This window comes from Protomyctophum bolini, assembly GCF_963924005.1.
Source record: "Protomyctophum bolini genome assembly, chromosome: 19".
Lineage (NCBI taxonomy): Eukaryota > Metazoa > Chordata > Actinopteri > Myctophiformes > Myctophidae > Protomyctophum > Protomyctophum bolini.
The window spans coordinates 8,312,412-8,320,888 of NC_137880.1; positions in this window are offsets into that span (position 1 = coordinate 8,312,412).

Genomic DNA, 8,477 nt, shown 5'->3' on the forward strand with positions numbered 1-8,477 from the left:
ACAACATTATTCAAGTGAAATGCGTAACGCCAATATTGGGCTCATATAGGCTACCAATACACGACGACATAACTGACAGGAGTGACGGTGCTGTGCTGTGAGTAAACTGACAACGCTTTCTGACATAGAGAGAGAGAGAGAGAGAGAGAAAGACAGAAAGACGTGTTAGAGTAACGCGCGCGAGCGAGAGAGAGAGAACGTCAGAGAGAGAGAGAGAGGGGGGGGGGTCCCGTTAGCAAAAAGCCAACAGCATACCGGTACGTTCGTTCTATGATCCATAAAACGACAGATCTGCCGTTTAAGGAACCAACGTTCGTTGCATGAAGGGCAGATCTGCGGGCGCGCAATGCTGTGTGTGTTTTCGTCTTTTTTTGCCATAGCAACGTACAGTGTGCGCAGACCTAACGTGAGCTTCTGGGACAGAAACTTGCGTTTTCATGACAGCAGCAGCTGCTGCAGCCTCTGATAGCTACTGTGCTAAAGATGCTAAAGCAACACAAAAACACATCCACATGACCAGGGTTGCCACATATCGTGGATTTGAGAGTGAAACAAGCAACCAGGTCTATAAAAATGTTAATAGGCCAGTTCAAAGTAGGTAAATCAGAAATGGTCCGGAAATTAGTCTTAAAATAATCAATTATAGTGTTGACTGTCAAACTTTGTTGTCTAATGTTGTTTCAGAGCAGTGGAACTCAAACATTTCCATGTCAAGGACTACCAATAGATAAACAAGTCCAAAGTAGCTTATAATGATCAGACTTGGCAACACTGTCTCTAGGTTGAACGTTCTACTTTACAAGCTCACACATATGAAATATGTTTTTTGGAATCTTCAAACTGAGACATATTTTATGATAATACTGTTAGCACAGTCATCATACTCCAAGAGCATACAAATGGAACCAAATGGACCCTGATTTTCCCAGAGAGCAAATGGTATCAAATGGGGGTCTGTGGCCTAATGCATTTCAAACTGGGGGTTCTTGGTATTATATTCTCTGCATATCTTATCAACTTGGGGTGAATATTTCACCACAATACTTTACTGAATATTTCACAAGAATATAACACAAGAGTCAAATTGTAATCACAATATAGGCTACAGATGTAAATATTTATGACACAGTAAAATGTCGAAAATTAGTGCTATCCCCCCCCCCCCCCACACACACACACACACACACACGACAGGCAAGGCTGTTGTTTGCATCGTTAGCAGGCAGCAGCTACCTTGGCACTGCTCTCTGTGACTGTAGTTGTTTCACCATGTTTGCGTTTTTATGAGAAATAAAAAACACTTTCTGTTATTATAATAATTTATAACCCATCCGTTACTACATGTGCAGGGCACACTACTGAGTTTAAAAACACAGCTGAAACATGAAGTGGAGTCTGTCACCTCCCGCAATTTCCTTCTTCCCATATTGCGCTGCAATGTAACTAGGATTCGCCGGCCGAAGGCCGGCGAAATTCTAGTAATTATTACAATCCAGTATGTCTAGGGGTGGAAAAGGGTTCAGAATCCACCAGTAAATCTCCTGTTTGATGTTTCTAGAGTCGTGTCCCAGTGGATGGAAGAAGTTTGAACGCAGCTGTTACTACAGAACTACTGGAACGAAATCATGGCAGGAAGCTAGAGAGTACTGTCTGAATCAAGGAGCTGATCTGGTGGTCATCAACAGTGGAGAAGAACAGGTTAGTGTGTGTGCGTGTGTATGTGCGTGCCGTGCGACGGTTGTGTATGTGTCTGTGTGCCCGTGTGCGCGCTTCGTGCATGTGTGTGCCCTTGTGAGTGTGTTTATGTGTGTGTGCGTGCGCACGTGTGCTCGCATGTAGGCTACTGTATGTGTGTGTGTGTGTGTGTGTGTGTACGCAGTGTGTCTGCTGTGTGCGTAAAAGGGCCTGCTTGCACATTTGTGTGTGTGTGTGTGTGTGTGTGTGCGTGCGTGTGTACACGTGCATGTACGTGCGTCCTTGCGTGTGTCCGTGTGTGTGTGTGTGTGTGTGTGTGTGTGTGTGTGTGTATACGCGCATCCGTGCTTGTGTGTGTGTGTGTCCAGGTGTCTATCATAGTTACAGTATAGGCCTACATGTGATCTAATTCTATGATGAAGAAGTGAATGTATTGGATAAAATGAATGATGATTCAATCATGTACACATAATCAGGAATTCATCAGAGGATTGAGGACTAGGGGTTATGGATCATGGATTGGTCTGAACAGGACAGATCGGGAGGCCATTTGGACGTGGGTGGATGGAACACCACTGACAACACCGTGAGTCATTTGACATGTTTTTATATTGTAATTCTATCAAAGTCACTGTATGTGAGTGACTGAGTATGGATGTGGTTCAATACAGTGTTGTTTATTGTGCAGGTACTGGTACTGTATGTGAGTGACTGAGTGGATGTGGTTCAATACAGTGTTGTTTATTGTGCAGGTACTGGAAAAGTGGAGATCCTGATAACCATGCAGAAAGGAACTGTGCACTCTACTATCACGGGACTCTCTATCAAGGGACTGGATGGTCTAATGAGCGATGTTCAAATGGATGGCTCTCTATCTGTGAGAAGTGATGTTTGTTTTCACTTCATTGATGAAACTACAGCTCAGTGTTCTGCTACAGATAAGATATTATTGTCACTGTATGAAAAATTCCGTTTAGTGCAACCATAACATAGAGCAGTATCAACAGAGATAGAACAAGAAGGACAAAAGGAAAAACTGCTAGTAATTAGTAGTGAAAGTGATAAAATAAAAACTCAAACTCTTTATTGTACAGAAGTACAAACTGTTGTAGCCACTTTAACCCATTAAAACAGGGAAACCATGTGTAATTTTAGATTTAAGCGTTATTCAAAAATATCAGATCTACAAGCTCACAGCGTTCACTATCTGTTTTTTACTGAAAGTGTGAGAACTATAGTGATTTAGAAGAAATCAGGTCTTAATGGGTTAATACAAACCACCAACGATGATGCTTCAGCACGTTATTCATTTTGCTTTCACAACTTGAACCCTAGTGACCCTAGTCTGGGGGCGAACAACAAGCTCACAATGCGTTACTACACAATACATTGTGAGCTTGTAGATCTGCTATATTTACAGTGAGATCACGAGGGAAATACTAGAGCAGAGGTTCTCAAAGTGGGGTCTGGGGACCCCTAGGGGTCATTGAGGGGGTTCCAGAGGGGCCAGAGAAAATGTAATATACCATATTTAGTATTTGGTATATTGTAGAAACATCTATACAATTATAATCATTATAGTTTTTCATATAAATCTCCTCTTATGGGGTCCCTATACAGGGCTCTGCAGCGTACAGAACCAAACCCATCTTTTTAAAGGTCATCAGAAGTGTTAACCCATTCAGGGCGAGAACCCCTTTTGGTGTTTTAAGCATTATGTTATACTTTAGATTGTAGGTCTGCTATTTTTGAAAAAGCGTGAAAATGTGGCGCAAATCTTTGAATATATATTCTTTCAGAGCGTTTTTAACTCAAATATTTGCTTCTGGGAGGTCCCTGGAACAACATATTTTCAGATGGGGGTCGGTGGCCAAATACATATATTTTTGGGGGTCCTTGACATGAAAATGTTTGAGAACGACTGACATACCTGTAGAAACATATAGGGTTTTTCAAGAAAACTATCGGGATTTAGAAGACATTTGTAGAATGGAACTTAGGTCTAAATGGGTTAATATTGTAACGGCGAGGTTACCCCAGGGCGGGGTGGTAAAAGGATAGCCCCTCGGCCTCGTACCTGGGGGAGCGGAGAGAAATCACCTGAGCCAAACCACACAGAGAACTGTAGACAGACGCGCAGGCAGGATACTGTAGATATCCATGTGCAATTTAATGGAAATTAGTGTAGTAGCTTTATAGTAGCAGTAGATTTATCACACATTGTTATTTTCACCTACAGTATATACATGATAAGTGAATAGGTCAAAATGTATTGAATATCACCATGACACTTCCCCAGTTGATTACTTACACGAAGACAATGATTTATTGTATTTTTTTTTTATATTGTACACCAGGGTTCAACCCTGGTGTAAAAGGTTCAACTCTGGTGTAAAAGGTTCAACTCTGATGTAAAAGGTTCAAACCTGGTGTAAAAGGTTCAACTCTGATGTAAAAGGTTCAACTCTGGTGTAAAAGGTTCAACCATGGTGTAAAAGGTTCAACCATGGTGTAAAAGGTTCAACTCTGGTGTAAAAGGTTCAACTCTGGTGTAAAAGGTTCAACCCTGGTGTAAAAGGTTCAACCCTGGTGTAAAAGGGGCCTGTGTGTAATGTTGTCACAGCTGTAGTGTAAATGTAAATGTGACTGTTGAAGATTATTGTTAATTCATAATTCACAGTAACCCGGCTTTTTATTAACTACGCAGTTCAAAATAAAACTTTGCTTGAATGTATTTGTCTGTAGTTTTAGTGTTTTAGTTCACCCTTTGTCAGCCTTCTGATTGGTCCCTGACTAACTAACCAGCAGGCTCTTCTGCCCTGGTTCCGCCTAGTTTAGGTTGAATTTGCTAAAACATAATCTTTGGAAAAAACAAAAAAACAAACACGATATGCCCAGTCACCATGCTGCAGCTGTGATGTTCCTTTTTACTGACACCAAGTTTAAAATAAGAATTGAATGCACAGAATATCAATACGAAGCAACTGAAAATTCAGTTGGTAGTTCCCAATGGACGTATAGTGTGCAGGCGCGTCCGGAATCACGCTCAACGTAAACAGGAAGTAAACAAGGAAGGGGGAAAACCGGGAAATGGCGTTGGGCCACTTTCGGGAGACGAGCTCAGGGCCAGCTGTCTCGCTTGTTTGTTAAAAAATGGGTTACCTACATAACCTATAATGTTATCTCTTTTTCTATATTTATTGAAAAGTAACAGTTTTAGACACAATGAGGTTTCCACCAGACAGCTTTCTTTTTCCCCTTGAAACATCTTTATGGTATATAAATCAGAGCAGCGTTTGGGTTCGAGGAAGAGGAATGAGAACATTGTCTTTGTGTAAACGTTGCATAATAATTACATACTGTACAAGTACAACAATAAACGCCCCTAAATGGACTAAACTAAAGTATTCCAGTTAGTACCAGTATATTGGTACAATACGTTGGCAACATCATCCAAAAATGATCCATTCAAGATAACGAGGGAATCTACATGGAATTAGGCAATTCACATATTAATAGCTTAGTTATAGGTTCCATAATTAGTCTCACATAGCCAGACAACTATTACACAATGATGAGCACTGAGAATGCTATATAGAGTCTGGAACTACACCACCCAGAATGCTATATAGACTCTGGAACTACAACACCCAAAGGCAGAGGAAGGAAGCTGTCATCTGTTCACCAACATAGATTTACCATAGAAGTACCTTTGAATCCTATTTTTTGAATTCCCATGTCTGCTAAGCTTCGACTCATTTGATTTACAGTAAGACACATTTACGTTACTGTAAAGGCACGCGAGAGTTCCACAATAACCATGATTATCCTTTGTTACAGTAACAGTGCAGAGTTGTTTCAATAAAGTATGAAACTATGAAAGCAAAGCATGACTTGTCTTAATAAACCCCCTTCCCATTGGTAGTGCAGTGGCTCCCAACCTTTCTTTCATTCTTACATCTGACATGCATGCACTGACATGCTAACCACTTTAAGCCCTTTCCTCCTACGACGAATAGGTCAAATATGACCTATTAGTGCGTTTCACTGTGGTGTTACATGAAGGAGTTAGCTATGATTTTGCGCAACAACATTTTTGGACCACGGGTATCTCTACTCACTGGGCCTTTACTGGGCGCCTTATGTCTAATGGTTATCATTAGTCATTATTTATTATTTTCAAAAACATTAAAACAGGGAACAAATCTGCTCACCATCGTGTCACTTTGGGCCACGGCTGCAAAGCTTGTACATCTGCCATTATTTTGTGAACTACTGATTTAGAAAAGTACCTAATATGAGTATATAGGCATAAGTAGGGATGGGTACCAAAACTCGGTTCCATGCAGGAAACGATAACAACATGCTGGGTACCGGCGGGTACCCATAAAATAATGCAATTTTGGTTCTGCCTATCGGTTCCTAGACGCAGAGTCACGCACTATTTATTTATTTAAGGACCCGCTATGCGCTTGTGTGGGTTAAGATAGCATTGTGTGGGTTAAGATAGCATTGTGTGGGTTAAGATAGCATTGTGTGGGTTAAGATAGCATTGTGTGGGCAACATTTTTAGGGAAAGCATATCAAAACACCACCGGGCACACCTCCAGCCGCAAATAAAGGAATCGGCATGTATAGTGGGTATAGTAGTTATAGATAATGGAAGCTGCTAAATGCGTAATTCACGGGTGGTGGTAAGGCTGCTAAGGCAGGGTATAAGACAGACTGTATTATCACCAAATGTTGAATAAAGGAGAGGATGTTACTCTATTCATTACATGATTGATTGAAATTGACTGAGGCTTAAAAAGAATAAAGCTTTTTGTTAAATAAACATTTGGCATCTTATTTAAGTATGTCACGTGGGCAACCCGTGCCCTATATACAAAGACACTTGAAACTGCTTTCTATAACATGCAAGGACTAATGTTTTAAACTTGTGTATGGAAAACTGTGTGTTTACTGATTGTTTGCTAATTGTCTCTCCTGCACTGCTGGTGGCATTGCCCTTGATTTAGGAAGGGGCCAAGTGCTATGCAGGGGAGGGGGGGGGGTTCGGTTACTACTTATGCTTTGAGTATTTGTCATTGAGTGTTCATGCTTATTTATATTTGTTTGAACACATCTTTAGTATGTTTAGGTTACTTTTATACAAGGGATTATTTATGGCAGTATTTATTTAGTATTTAGTATTTATTGAGAAGAAAGGTTGCTAATTGCTCTGTGTCCTGTGGTATGATCCACCCCTATTTAAGGGAGGCTGCAGGGACAAGTGGGTTAGTTGGTTGTGGGCTTTAACACGGGTAACAGTCCTATGTGATCTTGTTCAATTGTGTTTGCCTAAGTATTTGTTCTGTTGGTCTATTGTTGGCCAGTATTTAGTTTGTGTATGTGAATTGCACTGAAGAAAACTGTCTGGAGGTTGGGGGAGGAGTTTGGGGAAAATAAAAGCCCTTAACGAACATTTCTGACTGTTCTTGGAGCCTTGGCCGTTCGGGCAACTTCACAAAGTAATTTTATAGCATTTTAGAAGCGTAATAGGGAAGCGTTAGGAACGGGTCAGGGTGGTGGTCCCTGGTTCATAGTCAGATGAAAACCCGTGCCATACCCCAAACCGTCTCCCGTAATTGAGACTATAGAGCTCTCTTAAGTCAATTGTAATCGTTAGACTCGCACAAGACCATGACTTACAAGAGATTGGGTGATAAATAAAGCGATTACCAACTAAAATGGAAGAAGAACTAGTGAATCTCAACAATCAGACAAAGATAAGAGGGCTGTGCAAGGGTTAGAATAGGCGAGGAAGTGATGTAATGAAAGAGCACACAGACTCAGAGAGCGAGGCCATGGCTTCCGACATCTACATTAACACTATACAACCATGGCAGTATCATACGCGTGTGTGCGTGTCATATGGACACATAGACAGACAAAAAACTAAACGACACAACACAACATACAAGAATACATACAACAACTGCAAACTGCACAGAGTACTTAAGTGGAACATTGGTTACTTAATAGCCGTGTTAATGATATATTAATTATAGTGATGATTAGTCATGAACAGGTATAGTCTCAAGGTGAGAGGAGAGCGCAGTTTTAAACAGACTAAAATAAGTTATTGACCGAATATGAACAGTCAGTGGGAGCTAATGATTTTTCGGCCAACTGAATTGGTTACCCTTGTTGGAACTGTAAAATAAATCTGTGCACAATGTCTCAGTTGGTGTTGAGAGTCGTAGGGGTCCATATACTGTTTTACATACTATAACAATCAGTGCTGCTGTCATCTTACGCCCAGGACGACCCTCCTGGGGGTCTCGACCAAAAATGTTTGAGAACAACTGCTCTAGTTGGCTGTGACTGAACACACACACACACACACACACGCACACGCACACACACACACACACACACACACACACACACACACACACACACACACACACACACACACACACACACACACACACACACACAATCATCATTTCACTTTCCCTTCACTTTGTATTCGTTCTACATGTTGGATAGCTGTGTGAGGGTTGTGTGAGAGATCACGAAGCTACAGGAAAATCGTGGTCACCTCTAGCTTCCGTTCTCACTGTGGTTGAAGAAAGAAGAAAGGTTTGTGTGTGTGTGTGTGTGTGTGTGTGTGTGTGTGTGTGTGTGTGACTGACTGTGGCTCATTTTCATTGGTACAGTCATCTGTTAAATGTGATATGAAAGTGCCATAGAACATTTAGGGTAGTGAGGATACAGGTGTTGTGAAGAGGTCCAAA